Below are 15,351 nucleotides of genomic sequence, written 5' to 3'. Positions count from 1 at the left end.
TGGCTGGTGGTACGTTGCAATCAGCCCCTTCCAGAGGGCATTTCTCTAATCACGGCAGAGCTTTGAGACACCAGCACGGGACTCACACACACATCTGCAAAACCCCCCATGATCATTTCCTGGATTAGCTTAACCCACGCGCCCGGCCCATCGCTGATTGATGTGCAACAAACCAGCAGGGCCTCTGATGCCGAGAACGGGGAGCGTTCCATGTGGCTCCATCCGCTCTGGTGGTGACCTACCCCTGACCCTTCAGAGGTGGGAGGGAACACACCAATGAGCCTGATCAATGGAGCTGTGTTATACGAAGGGAAGGAGAAATTCCTCCTGACCCCGGCTGGTGATCGGCCCTGCAGCATGAGGGTGGCTCCCCTTGAAACACCATTTCAGCTCACACAGCAAAGAAGATACAGAATCTGGAGTCCAGCCTCAGCTTTTGCCTCAATGACCCCCTCCAGCCCCCACTCCCACCAGTAGTGAACTACGCCAACTTAAGTGTAAAGGACTTCCTTTCCTCTGCCTGAACCATGCGTCCCTTTGTTTTCAGCCCCCGTCCCCTTCTCACATCATGGGCCAAGGTGGGGGATCTGACGGTTTCCTGGCATGTTCCAGGCTGAAGAGCAGACAGTAGGTGACTTGTCTGAGAGGGAAGAGGAATCTATTTGCCTCTTAAGGAGGAGAGCGATTCGATTTTGACAACTGCTTTGGAAATTAGGCGGGTTTCGTTGTTTCTAGACCATAGGATCCTGAAGAAGCCAAGACTGGGGAAATCAGGCTAGGAGTGGGAACGCCGGCACTTTGCTCCAGCACGAAGAAGGCGACCGCGTGGCAGGTTAGTCCCATTATGGTGGGAGTCACCAGGTGGCGGCATTACACCAGCTTCTCACGTAGGAGGAGACTATGCTTGCGCGGCTGTTCGGTTCATGATGCACTTTCCGGTTGGGGGAGCTGTTGCAAATGGCAGGAGAGCTTGAATCGCCTTAGCCGGAGTCAGTTCTTGGGGCAGCATTACTCCCTGGAAACTGGGCAGTAGAGTTGGGCTGGGACAGCTAAAGCAGCGGTTGCCTCACTGCCTTTCGTGACCACCTGGGCCCTAGGCCACTGGATAAATGAGTTATGCGAAGCGTGAACTCTGAGTGCATGCCACGGATTTCTCCTCCAGTGAGAAACCATCTTGCTAGGCCCTGGCACCTGCTACCGCTGGGCACTGGGGGGGCCGGTATGTAACATTTCTGCTCTGCAGTCCCTCCCCCGCGCCCCGCACCAGCTGCACGACCGTTGTTAGCTAACATGGCTTAAGCCTCCACAGACAGGCGGGATCCCCAGGCACACTCAGCAGGTGCGTTTCACCTGCTTGCCCCCGTCACATGAAGGAAGCACAGAACCCTCTGCTGAGCCCAGCAGCCCCGCCCTTGCAAAGACCAACCGCCCCTTGCAACATCTCTTGCCCACGCTGCCCCCCCACCCTGCAGAGACCCCAGTGCAAGCAGCCGGCCTCTGGCTTTCCTCGTAGCCGGAATCTCGCACGCACAAAGAAGCATCTTGCCAAGCCTCCCGTGGCACGGCTACCGTCCCTCACATTGGTGCGAGTGAATAATTGCCGTGCAGGCTCATCCAAAGATGCTCATGCTGGCTCTGGTCCCTCGCCCGGAAGGGAGGGGAAGAGAAGAGCTGTTGCAGGGGAAATGAAGGATGCTGGCTATGCCGGGTGGCAGCTGTGGCAGAATAAAAAGGCCTTGCACCAACCGTAGCCAGACTGCGTGGTCAGAGCAAGAGCTCATGAGCTCTGCACAATCCTCCGCCCCAGTGTTAGAAAGCAGGAACAGTCGCTCCGCTTCATGTAGCATGGAGTCCCACGCTCGCCTGTTACGTCCAAGCTGTCGCCTACCTGGCCTGGCTTCAGGCTAGCAGCTGCCTCAGTTTCCCCTCACTCCGGCTGGCTCTCACTGCCCGGCCTGCATCTTTTCCTGGGCATAGTTTTATTGTTCAAAGATCGAACTTGGGCAAAAACACCACACACAGAAAGCAGCTTCTCTGCCCACCCGGAGCTCCAGGTCCTAGAGGCTGTCCCCCCATGCGTCCCTCAGTACTGGAAGGTATTTGTATGTCCCTTGCAGCTCCCCCCCCAAAACATGATGTGCCCCCTCTTCCACTGCTCCTCTCCCTCCCACCTGCTGCTCCCAGAAACACAACAGCTGCAGCAACCTCCCACAGAAGAAAGGAAATGCTCCGTGATCAGAGCCACACCAGCAAGCTGATCTCCTCCTCTGGTAGCTCGTCGCAGTAGCCACTGGCTGCTGCCACGTGTCGGGGGCATTAACCTTTGGTCAAGGTCAGCAAGGCCAAGTCCCTCCCTGTGCCTCTCAGCCGTCTTCCCTCCACGCACCCTCCGCTCACCGAGCATCAGAGTCCGCCCCGCCAGCCCACATGATCTGCCCAGTGCTCGTGCACCTGCAACGCCCAGTGTTTCTTCTCCGCCTCTTTAAATCAGCCCTTTGCCAGCGCCGTGAGAAGCAGCTTCAACGAAAGATGCTGAAAAAATGAATCGTGGTGTGCTGCATTACTGTGTCTTACCCAGTGAGCTGCTGGGGTAGTGCCCAGCCAGCGACAGCCGGGGTGAGCCCGCAGGGGCTGGCTCAGTGCTCAGATACTCCGGGGACAGGGACTGATGGATGGTTGGGTCTCCCGCTGCAGGGTTTATCTAGTGGCTGAAGGCATGACAAAACAAACCCCAACAGAAGAAAGAGGCTGGGGATCACGGTCTGAGCCCAGGAATGGGTCTTCTCATTTTTGTTGCTGGTTCTGATGCTGAGGCTCTCTCTGAGCTCAGACATGTCCCTTTCCCGCCCTGTGACTCAGTTTCCCCATCTGCTGAATGGGTATGAAGCTGCTGGGCCAAGGATTCATGTTTGGAAAGGCTGAAGCAGTGCTCTGTATCAATACCAGGGGAGTATTTAGGGGCAAACCCACTGAGAGCTCATTTGCTGAATTAACTAATGAGTTAATTACCAGAGTTCTTTGAAACCGTGCCTCCCTGATGGAGACTGCCCTTCGACCTGAGAGGCTGGGGCCGGGTGTTCAGAGAGCAGATCATCATTCGATCCCTCATGCCACAGGCAAGCGGCTGCAGTAGCTGACGACAGCAATGTCTGCTCTTACGGACGCTGCACTGCAGAGGCAGGGCTGGCCTATGGTCCTGTGTGAAGAGAGGTCTCGGCTGCTATCACAAGGCGGTACAACTACAGTGGCCTCCTCGAATGGCTGGGCTGCAGAGGGTAACAGCGTACCACTGCTACTCGCCAACTGAGTAGCTCCTTTAGCTCAAATGACAGGGGCGTGTGCTCGGAGTGCTGAAGAACCTTGGCTCAGGGCCCGGGGTCATTATGTAAAGTTGTTTTAAGCAGCGTGTATGGAACCTTTGAAGTGAAGCAAAAGACCGCGGATGTCAGACGAAACAGCCAAACTATTGTTCCAGTAATTACCAGAGGCAAATTACTGCCAATTAACCTCGGGCTTTGTTTCCTCCATATTCCTCTTGGTCCCTCCCTCAGGTCCGGATTTGCCAAAGGACTCAGGGTTTGGGTATCGAATGGCTCTGGAGGGCCTCAAACCCGGGCTCCTGCCGAGCAGAACAGAGTGGCCCAGCCATCATCCTGATTGCGACAACAGCTGGGACTCACGCCGGACAGCAGACCTCCTCTGACGCTGCTCCTGAGCTGGCCCTTTTCTCCTCTAGACACAGGGTGATCTTTACCCACTGCAGTAAAACAGCGTCAAGGGCAGCATAAGGCCAGTTTTGCCGGTTCACTTTCCCACGTCCCCAACCCTGCACCACACGCCAAGCTCCGCTCCGCCCGGCATATCCTGTCACTCGCACTGGCAATCCAACCCAGAATTTCCTGGAGGGAGCTTGTGGCTCAAAACTATTTGTTGATATTGATACGGCACTGAGACACGCATACCAGGGAAGCCACAGCTACTTCCCAGCGAGAGCTGCTAAGCACCCAAGCCCCTGCATGTCCTCCCGCGAGGGTTGGACATAGGGAAGTGACCGGAATGTCTCTGCACCCATCATTCCAGTGTTTCTCAGGCCCTGTGCTGAGATTCCTGGGATGGAGGAACATTTCTGAGGGGTCCAACTTCCCAGCACCCCAAAGCAAATCCCACGTCCTGAAGCCTTGGACTCGGAGCAGCTCTGAATCTCACGACTGGCCCACATCTCTATAACCAGCCAAACGAAGCCTGGTAATGCCGGAGAGCAGTCAGAACAAAAGCTATGAGAAAGATTCCTGGTCTGTAAAAGCCAGCTTGCAGCGAGAGAATGAAGGAACGGGGTCTGTTTAACTTATCCAAGCCCCTACAAGGGGAACCGACTTCTGAGAGCAGAGGCTGGACACGGTGCAATGCCTGGAAGCTGCAGCTAGAGAAATTCAGGCTACGAATAAGGCCCCAGTTTTTAACAGTGAGGGTAATTAACCACTGGAACAATGGATCTAAAGGTGGGGTTGATCCTCCATCACTTGAAGTCTTTAGAGCATCTTAAACTAGCTAGCTCAACTACAAGTGACAGGCTTGATGCAGGAATCATTAGGGGGTTCTCTGACCTGGATGATGCATGAAGTCAGACTGGTTGATCACATCGGTCCCTTCTGGACTAAAAATCTATGAAGACCCCCGACGCGAACACCCCTGGGCATTGGGGGTATGGACGAAACATACTTCTGGGTCCTAATCTTAAAGCCAGTTTCACACAATGAATCTTTGCCCTCTACTAACACTTGCCATCTCAGGATCTCAAAGCACTTCACAACCAACCAGAAAGTCAGACTGACGTGCATCTGTGCAGTCAGGATCATAATAAAGTTTGCGGACGATACCGAGCTGGGAGGGATTGCAAGTGCTCTGGAGGATAGGGTTAGAATTCAAAACGATCTGGACAAACTGGAGAAATGGGCTGAAGTCAACAGGATGAAATTCAATAAGGACAAATACAAAATACTTCACTTAAGAAGGAACAATCAGTTGCACACATACAAAGTGGGAAATGACTGCCTAGGAAGGAGAACTGCAGAAAGGGATCTGGGGGGTCAGAGTGGATCATAAGCCAATTATGAGTCAACAGTGTCACGCTGTTGCAAAAAAAAGCAAACATCATGTGTCAACAGGAATGTTGTAAGCAAGACACAAGCAGTAATTCTTCCACTCTACTCCACACTGATTAGGCCTCAGCTGGAATATTGTGTCCAGTTTTGGGCACCACATTTCAGGAAAGATGTGGACAAACTGGAGAAAGGCCAGAGGAGAGCAACAAAAAGGTCTAGAAAACATGACCTAGGAGGGAAGACTGAAAAAATTGGGTTTGTTTAGTCTGAAGAAGAGAAGACTGAGAGGGGACATGAGAACAGTTTTCAAGTACATAAAAGGTTACAAGGAGAGAAAAAAAATGTTCTCTTTAACCTCTGAGGATAGGACAAGAAGCAAAAGGGCTTAAATTGCAACAAGGGCAGTTAAGGTTGGACATTAGGAAAAACTTCCTAACTGTCAGGGTGGTTAAGCCCTGGAATAAATTGCCCAGGGAGGTTGTGGAATCTCCATCATTGGAGGTTTTTAAGAGCAGGTTAGACACACACCTGTCAGGGATGGTCTACATAATAATACTGAGTCTTGCCATGAGGGCAGGGGACTGGACTAGATGACCTCTCGAGGTCCCTTGAAGTCCTACGATACTATAATTGTCCCCATTTTACTATAATTGTCCCCATTTTACAGATGGGAACATCAAGGCCCAGAAAGAGCAAGTGATGTGCCCCAGGTCATACAGTGTCAGGATTCCCGCTATGGGATCCGGGTCGAGGCCAGGGCTTGGGGTGGAGGGGATTTGAGAACATGGTCCAAGTTCAGTGCAGAGGGATAAGGGCAGAAGCAGAAGTCCGTACCAATGTCACACTGTAGGACCGGGTCGGAGTTGAACTCGACGAGCTGCAGGAGGGAGCGAAGAACGCCAGCCACAGTAGAGTTAGGGGAACAGAGACGGGCGAGATGTCAGGAGCAGGGGCGGGGAACTGGGAACTGGGAACTGGAACCAGGAGCAAGGATCAGGAGCACACAGCAGGATCTGTAGCAGCAGCAATCCAGGGATTTGCCTTATTGCAGGAACAGCCTCCAGGCGTGAAATAGTGCACCTAGGCGTGAAATAGTGCACCTGGGCCAAATCAGGGAATGCGGTCGGCTCCGCCAGGTGGGACCTCTATGGGCAGGACATCCAGTGGTGCGTGCACCCGGAGGGCTCACAAGCTGCTGTTCCCAGCTTTGCAGAGGGGGCGGCGTGGATATGGGCAGCCACCTGGGGATCCCAGCCCCCCCCCCCCCCCGGAGTCACCCAGGTTGCAGCCCCTGTGGCTTCTCATGCCCAGCGAGTCCGTAGCAGAGCCAGGAGCGAACAGACGTCTCTCAACTCCCAGGCCTGAGCTCGGACCCTTAGCTCATGGGCCCTGTCCCTTGCTCAAAGCTGGGCATTCCCACCAACGGGGGTCATCACAACGTCTGGATGGGAGAAGACCCCAACATCCAGCTGCCTGCGCTGGAGGTTCTCTGAGTTATCCAGCCAGGGTCTCTTCTGCCCTGGCACTTCTGCTCCCAGTCTCAACTTGAAAAGACAAACATGATTTAGAAGAAGCCAACCATTTCAGACCTCCTAAAGCAATCCAACGCGGGCTGAGTTTCAGTGGAGGTTCAGGCCAAATCTCTTTCTGTCTAGACGACGATGCTCCCTATTCCCGAGGAGGCTTCCTTCGGGGCTGCTCCCACCACAGGCCTCTGTCTTTCCTGGAGGCTCAGAAACACTGGCCAAAAACTACTGCACTGCAGGGAGCCACCCCTGGTAAGTCTCACTGGTCTGCCACGGGCCGGTGAGCCAGGCTGTCCTTGGATCTCCCATGGACTCACCCACCCAAAGAGTCACTTGGCTGGAGACCAGGAAGGAACGGCGACAAATTTAGGGCTAATTCTTGATTACACTGGTGGGAATCCGGAGTCCCTCCCCTCCTTTCCACGGAGCACTGGATTTATAGACTTCAAAGCCAGAAGAGACCGTTCTGAGCATCCAGTCTGATCTCCAGCACATGGCAGGCCAAGGAACCTCATCCAGCGCCTCTGTTATCAAGCCCCATCATTTCCAATTCAGATCTTTCAGACAGAGAGCCACTCTTGATTTAAAAAGCCTTCAAGTGAAAGAGATTCTCCCACATCCCTAGGTAACTTCTTCAGTGGTTAATGACTCTCACCATTAAATACTTTAGTTCTTGTTCCAGCTTCAACTTCCAGCCACAGATGTCACCGCTCCTTTTTCAGCTAGATGGAAGAGCCACCTACTCTCAGAAATCTTCTCCTACAAAGGAGCATGATCACGTCATGTCTTAACCTTCTCTTTCTCAAGCTAAACCCAACTCCTCAAGTCTCCCCCTACCAGGCCTGTTCTTCAGAGTGCCAATGCTGCCAAAGAAGTAATGCGTCTGCCCTACTCCCGCTTGATGTTCCCCTGCTTATACAGCCAAGGAGCGCATTTCCCCCACCCAGGATCTGTCTCCACTTAGAAACTTACCGAACGAGTTACTCCCAAACAATCACTCCAAAGTGGATTAAGCTAACCCACAAGCGGGCACTCTCATTCTGGAAGAGGAGAGTCCACACAGCCCTTATACCTAGATAATTATTTCAGAATAGCTACTGCGGTAAATGTCCGAGTGTAGACAAGCTCGTGAACATGGGCTGCCCACCACGCCTGCCTGGTCTGATCTGGTCCAGGAGTTGCTGCATCCTCAAGTTCTCACTCGCTTCTCCACAGAACACTGTGCCACCTGCCCACGTCCTGGGGACCAGTGTGTAACTAGCAGTTAGATCTCCATCACATCTCCAGAGGCCCTCCCCACACCAAGCAGGGCCTGGCCCCTTCGGTGGAAAGCTCTCAGAGGGGGACAAGCTTTGACTAGGGTGTTTCGTCCCCTTAGAGATGCTCCCTCCAGTTCGCTGACAGGGCTGTGGGGGGCAGAGGGTGGGAATCTTGCCCTTCGTCTGTGCTCACCGCATGGCTCTGTAGAGGCCTTCAAGCCGGTCAGGTCCAGAGCTAGATTCATTCGTTACCAGTAATCCACCAACGGCACTGAAAAGGAAATGCAGTTTCTCCTCCCCAGCCACCCGCCGCAAGCAGGGTTATTTGCTTGTCCTCCCTGTCCACCCCCCGTCCATCCCATTGCTCACACCGCGCCAGGCAGGCTGCTAATCACTGTCTCTTCCTTCTACTGCGAAACCCCAGGTCCCCCCTCCCGGGCTGCTCCCCAGCTGCATCTTCCAGCGGCCGTGTTTGTGTTCCCGGCTCTGTTTTGTTTTGGGTTGGGGTTTCGATTTGAATGGAGAAATGCTACCATAAAAGGCCCCGTTCTCCTGCCCTCCGGGGCTGGCGCCGATCCACAGCGCGCTTGGAATGTTCTGCTTGGACCTGCTCACGAGCCGAATTTTGGCTACAGGACGAGGGCTGTTTACACAGTGTCTCTAGGCATTTGCATGAGAAGAAAAGAAATAGTGAAGTGCCAGCATTTAGGGAGCTCCCGCTTGGGCCCTGATTAAGACCCTAAGAGACAGCGTAGATCCTGCGGGCGAGGCCTTTCACAGAGCGGGAGGCCCACGGGGCCGGTTAGCGGGCAGTCTCCCCTCCTGTATATCACAGGCATTTCAGCTTCACGCCACTGAGCCCTGTATTGTATTCCTGCAACCTGTTAAATCAAAGCTTTCAGTCCTCAGGCAGAGAACGGGGGACTCAGGTGCTGCCAGTGCCCGAGGCCCCTGTGACGGCAGGGGAGGGAAGCCAAGCTGATCCTGGCAGGCGACCCACACCCCATGCTGCAGAGAAAGACGGAAGCACCCCCCAGTGACCCCACCAATGTGACCTGGGGGGGAATTCCTTCCCACCCCCCAAAACTGGCCATCTGGCACAGGAGTCTAGGAACAGGGGGTCTCCGTCCCACCTCAGCGCAAGGGTTCACCCCGCCCAGCTGTGGCCAGAGGAAGGCAGGAAAAACCCTACCCTGGGATACAAGCTATACAAGTTACAACGCTGGGTGCGACCCACACGCCAGCTGAAGAGGAAATGGGATGCACAGGGAGCTGAGATCCAAAGTGTCCTGGGGTTGGGAGAAGTCACTTCACTTTAGTCTTTAATCACTCTGTGAATTGCAGGGGGAGGCATGTCAGCTGAGAGGCATCGGCAGAGCAGAGGGAGTTGTGGGGAGAGCTCAGGGCTGGGACAGCACGGGGCTGTGGGTCGGGAGTGAGGGGAATCAGTAGAGATGGGGGGCCGGTCTGGAAGGAGGGGTATTGGCAGAGCTGGTGGGTGGGTGAACCGAGGGCTGGGCTAGCAAGGGGCTGCCGGTCAGGATTGAGGGGCACCAGCACAGCTCTGTGTGGGGAACCAGAGGCTCAGATAACAGGGGGCTGCAGATCAGGATTGAGGTTCCTCTTCTGTGCAGTGCCATTGCCCTGTGTAGGGCAGTTCAGGGCTGAGGCCTCGCACGACAATGCCGGCCCGGGATGGAGCCATGGGATTTCATTCAGCCCCCTCCAGCTATACAGTGGCCTGCATTCCCCACACACGCTCGAGCCAGCCTGGCTGGGGATGCCGGTTAACCCTGGGCTTGAACCCATTTTCCCAGAGCATCTGCCAGGGCAGCCCCCATCCCCTGGCTGCCCAGGACAAGCCTCTGCGGGAGGCCCCTCGTGGTGCTGCTGGACAGCGCAGGCTGGGAACCGGCGCACCAGAGAGAACCCCAGGGTCCGTCTGCATCCGGATGCCCCAAGACAGAATCCCCTTTATAGTCCACACAGCCCCAGCCCATCTCCATTCTCCTGCAAAACACACTAAAGGCACCACTGACCAGTGACTGGGAGAAATGTCCCCACTGCAAGATCTGAGGGTGGGAAAGGCTGGGAGCCCCCTTCAATGCCAGAGGGTACCTTAGACTGCCGCAGGCCCGACCCCACTGATCTCGCTCAAGCCAATCGGCAGGCGCTCCCTGGGCACGGAGGCCCCAAGTTGTCTGTGGGTTTACGTACTAAAGATCCAGGCCTCGTCTCCACCAGCAGCTGCCCTCGCAGGGGGCATCTTGCATGTAACGGAACTGGGCACTAAACATCAACTCCGGACCCGCCTCGCTGGATCAAAGGCAGCCAGGAGAGGGGAGGGAAAGTGACCCGAGGTGCCCAAGGGTCAGTGCAGGCCAGTGAAACGGGCATATGGGGACCAAGTTTTATCCTGGCAAGAAATGAACCAGCCCCTGAGCCATGCTCACACACCAGCAATGCACCTTCCATTTGTGACTGCCCGGGGTGGAGGGGAAGGTCGGAGCAGGGATGGACGCAAGTTTAATCTGGCTGTGGCCGGTGCCAAGGCTCGGAGAGCTGCTAGCATCCCCATGCCCACCACCTGGGGCTCTCTGCCAGCCGCTAAGATGGGCGCTGGCTTTCCACCCCACTCAGCTGCTTCCAAAAGGGAGTTTTGCAAGGGCACGTCGGTGTGAGGAGGGGCATGTGCTGGGACACTGTAGGCGGGGGGGGAAGGGGGGCAGAGATGGAGCAGAGATCAACAGTGCACACGGCTCCCAGCCCAGCAACGGGGAGGTCCAATGCAGGGCACAGGACCCACCCACCATCATCTTTGGGACCATGGTATCGGTAGAATCAATGGCCAGAGAGGGGCTCTACTCTGACCACAGGCCTCACCCCTCCAGGCCTGGGTGGTGGCAAATCAGGGACGCCCAGGCAGCCCTTCCTGCTCTGGCTCGGTGGCTCCACGGAGGATGTCGTTCCCCAGGGCTGTGAGCCCCGCTCTCTGCGAGGACCTGATCCTGGGACAGCAACAGGAGTCACAATGTGCCGGTTCCTCTCGGCATCGGGCTCCCAGGTACAAAGCCTATCCCCAGAAGTGACCTTGGAGCCTTGCACCAGCTGCAGTGACCCGGCCCCGACCCCGGCCCGTATTCGTTCATTGCACACACAGGCGAGGGCTCCTGTCGGACGGGCATGGGGCACACGGAGGCAAGAGGGAACAGAGGCACAAGTGGGAGAGGTGGAAAGGAGACAGCCCCTGCCCCCCCCGCAGGGTATTCCCAGGTGCCCTGCCAGGCCGCAGCTTGCACAGGATGCAGATAAACCATTTCCTTAGGGCATGCACAGGGACGTGAAAGCTGGTGTCTAGAAGAGGAGAAGTGGGGATGACATCCTGGCCCCAGGATAGTCAATGGCAAAAGTCCCATTAACTTCGATGGGGCCAGCATTTCACCCCGGATCTTCTGCCTGGAGCTCCGTCTGCACCTTCTGTGCAGGACGCAGAAGTCCCGTTAGGTTCCTTTAAAAGCTCACTCACCCCCTACAACGCACCTTTCAAGTTCCATGGGTCTGACATGTGCTGCCCCCCATCCAGTGGACTACATGCCCCAGTAACAGCAACGGGGGTGAAACCAGACAATCACACAGATAAACGACCCAAACACCCTCCGGCCTGCGGGCGAACACTTCACAGAGCGATCGCTCTCGATCTGACCTCTCCGTCCTCGAAGGAAACCCACACAACGCGAGCCTGGGAGCTTCACTCATAACTCTAGACACTAAAAGCCGTGGACTGAGCAGAGACACTGGATTTGTGGCTCATGACAACAACCTGTTACCCGTTAGCCCCCCTTTCCTGTCTCACAACTGCAGGGGTGTTAATGGGCCGCTGTATCTGGAATGGTCCCTTACCAGATGCGCTAGCTACTTCTGCCAAGCAATCTGTCCCACCTGGCGTTGTGCCGCGAGACCCTTTCCCAGCCCCGAGGAAGAGCTCTGTGGCTCCAAAGCTTGGGTCTCATCACAGAAGCTGGCCCAATACAAGAGATCACCTCCCGCACCGTCATTCACCGCCCCCCAGCACCCTCAGAAATCCGGGCAGGCCGCTCACCGGTGCTGCATGACCACCAGGGACGGCAATAAGGTCCCCAGCAAACCATTCAAGGGTCATGCACCAGCGAGTCCGGCACTGCCCGGGGGCAGGATACAGTCCCCAGGGAGGTGGATTTGCCTCCGACCTGACCCCCCGGACGACGAGGAGCTTGGCAGGCAATGCCCACGCTGGCTCTGAGGAAGCTGGACTGCTCCAGCTCACGCCCTGTGTTTGCACCCTCGAGCTGTCTGCGGGGCGGTTTGTTCTCTGCCTGCCTGCACAGCCCTCCCAGCAGAGGTACCGCTCTTAAAACAACAGCCCCAGCAGGCTCCGTTTGAGAAACCCCCTGGGGGCGAGCAGCGCCCAGTGACAGCCCGCGGTGCATCCCCTGGCCCCACGGCACGGCTACGTAGGGGGCTGCGGCTCACGTTGCGGGGGAGATGCAGGAATCGGGGGCAGGAGGACGGGAATGAGAGGGAGAAGCGAGCACTGTTACCTCCTGCCCTGTCCAGCTCAGCGGAGATCCTGGCCCGGGCACCCTCCAGGGAAGCCTGTTCCGGCCTGAGCCTCGCACACCAAAACACTGGCCACAGCACACGCCGTCACTGCCCCGGGCGACGCCTGTCACACACCCCCCAGCAGGGGGCGCCCGGGTGCCATGGCCAGATCCTCAGCTGGTGTCAAGCCACCTGATTTCAGAGCTACCCCCATTTACACCAGCTGAGGATCTGGCCCCGGGTTCCTGCAGTCCAGTGTCCCCGCCTCCTGCCCACAGCAGAGGAGACTATTGGTCCATCTAGTTGCTATATCCCGCCTCCAGCTATGGCCAACCTCAACTGCACCAGGGTAGGGGCAAGATCCCCCCCCACCACCCCCTGCCAGTGGACAATTACGGAATGACCCATCTCCCGTCCTAGCCGATCACGGCCCCACCAGTCCCGCCTCCAACATAGGCCAACGCTGCGGGTTTCAGAGGACGGCTAGGAAATGCCCACAAGGCACTGAGTCACCGTCGCGATGGGTAAGACATTCCCTCCCTGCAGGCGCTCACGCTCTGCCTGGACCGATGTGGGCCCGGGCAACTTCCTCCAAACCCTGACTCACAACCCTCCCGTCTCCACGCACGTCCAACACGGCTCCCCCACAACCAGGACAGGACAGCCCGTGGGCTAACAGCAAACCCAGTGGGGCAGATGCATTTCGTGCAGAGGGTCATGCCTCCCCTCGACCTGCCCGGATCGAGCATGTGATGGGCAAAGGGAGCATGGAGGAGCCTTTAGCCACGCGATGAGGGTGAAAATACAGCGGAATGGACAGGAGCAACACAGAAGAGGCCTTCACCCGACAGTGGGGCCGGGGGAAATGGATGGAGCCGGGGGCCATGCTGCACAGCGCTAACCGGTGATTTTATCGCCTCTCACAATATTTGTTGTTGCCCTTAAAGCCTCAGCTCCCGGAGACACGTGACTGGAGGAGAATCGCGGCTCTCACTTTCAAAGGAAGAGCAAGTTTCTCGGCCTCCTGGTTATAGAGAAAAGCCAGAAAACATGACTTAAAGGCTCATAAAGCAGAAGGGAAAGGAAAAGCCCCCAGAATGTCGGTTTTATATATAAAAATCTCATGATTTTTTTAGGCCAATCTCATGATTTTGGGGCCTGACAAGATTTCGGGGCAGGAGGGCAGAAGTTGACGAGATCAGAGACCCGGTGCCCGGGCACGTACGTGAGACACAGAGCCGCTAGCTAAACCTGAGGGTTTTATCCCCCACCTCCAGGCCTTGTAGCCAAGCTGAGCCGTGCTTGCTAAATAAATGCACAGCAGGCTCATCCGCCCAACCTTGTCCCCTGCTGCCTCCACTTCCTCCAGGGGTTAAGACACTGCGCCAGAGCGAGACATAACATCGACTCCCTCCCCTGCTATTCAGACAGGGGCGCGCCGCCCCCTTGTCGCCCCGAATCACGGCCTGCCTTTGATCAAGGCGGCCGCACGGCTGAGTCGGTGGAGATGCACCGGCCCGCTCCAAAGAGCCGCGGCTGTCTCCGAGATCACGTTGGGCAGCACACTCCTTCGGGGCCAGCACGGGTGGCAAGCCCCCACCTCGCACGCACGGCCCGTCGCAGACCCGGGCGCCTGCGATCTGTCGGCACCCGGCCTGGGGCAACGCGGGATGGCCGGACACCAACAAAGTGCTGCCCCCGCCCGCCCCCATTCATCACCTTTCCCTCAGGCCGGGGGCTGCAACGAGAAGACGTCTGACCGACAACAGCTCACCCGAGGCAGGCGGCGCAAGTCCGCCGAGGGGAGACTTCCAAGAGGAAGCCAGGGCACCTGTGGTCCCAAATTTTCCAGCATGGTGCTGGGGGCGCTGTGCTGCAGGGAGTCGGGGGACTCAACGGGGGGGCTCTCCCCTCACAGCCAGGGCTGACCCCCATGCCCCACTCTGGCACTAGGGGGCGCTGTGCTGCAGGGAGTCGGGGGACTCAACGGGGGGGCTCTCCCCTCACAGCCAGGGCTGACCCCCCATGCCCCACTCTGGCACTAGGGGGCGCTGTGCTGCAGGGAGTTGGGGGCTCAACAGGGGGGGCTCTCCCCTCACAGCCAGGGCTAACCCCCATGCCCCACTCTGGCACTAGGGGGCGCTGTGCTGCAGGGAGTCGGGGGGCTCAACAGGGGGGGCTCTCCCCTCACATCCAGGGCTGACCCCCATGCCCCACTCTGGCACTAGGGGGTGCTGTGCTGCAGGGAGTTGGGGGGCTCAACAGGGGGGGCTCTCCCCTCACAGCCAGGGCTGACCCCCATGCCCCACTCTGGCACTAGGGGGCGCTGTGCTGCAGGGAGTTGGGGGGCTCAACAGGGGGGGCTCTCCCCTCACAGCCAGGGCTGACCCCCATGCCCCACTCTGGCACTAGGGGGCGCTGTGCTGCAGGGAGTTGGGGGCTCAACAGGGGGGGCTCTCTCCTCACAGCCAGGGCTGACCCCCATGCCCCACTCTGGCACTAGGGGGCGCTGTGCTGCAGGGAGTCGGGGGACTCAACGAGGGGGCTCTCCCCTCACAGCCAGGGCTGACCCCCATGCCCCACTCTGGCACTAGGGGGCGCTGTGCTGCAGGGAGTCGGGGGACTCAACGGGGGGGCTCTCCCCTCACAGCCAGGGCTGACCCCCATGCCCCACTCTGGCACTAGGGGGCGCTGTGCTGCAGGGAGTCGGGGGACTCAACGAGGGGGCTCTCCCCTCACAGCCAGGGCTGACCCCCATGCCCCACTCTGGCACTAGGGGGCGCTGTGCTGCAGGGAGTTGGGGGCTCAACAGGGGGGGCTCTCCCCTCACATCCAGGGCTGACCCCCATGCCCCACTCTGGCACTAGGGGGTGCTGTGCTGCAGGG

The 15,351-nt window shown here is 57.4% G+C and overlaps 1 protein-coding gene across 21 annotated transcripts in view; it reads right to left on the bottom strand.

Annotated features, from left to right (window-relative positions):
- The window catches only part of TNS1 (tensin 1), a 279,839-nt gene that overhangs the window by 144,059 nt on the left and 120,429 nt on the right, over positions 1-15,351 (bottom strand). Inside the window, exon 1 of one of the 21 annotated variants that reach the window (XM_043504832.1) lies at positions 8,081-8,204. The exons of the other annotated variants lie outside the window; for them this stretch is intronic. The gene's annotated coding sequence lies outside the window, so the exon portion shown is untranslated. Of the gene's footprint in view, positions 1-8,080; positions 8,205-15,351 lie in introns of those variants that run through there. 21 annotated transcript variants of the gene reach the window in all.

Source organism: Dermochelys coriacea, chromosome 11 (assembly GCF_009764565.3).
Source record: "Dermochelys coriacea isolate rDerCor1 chromosome 11, rDerCor1.pri.v4, whole genome shotgun sequence".
In the NCBI taxonomy this organism is placed as follows: domain Eukaryota; kingdom Metazoa; phylum Chordata; order Testudines; family Dermochelyidae; genus Dermochelys; species Dermochelys coriacea.
The sequence above is the reverse complement of the archived record's forward strand: the minus strand, read 5'-3'. Positions and strand labels throughout refer to the sequence as shown.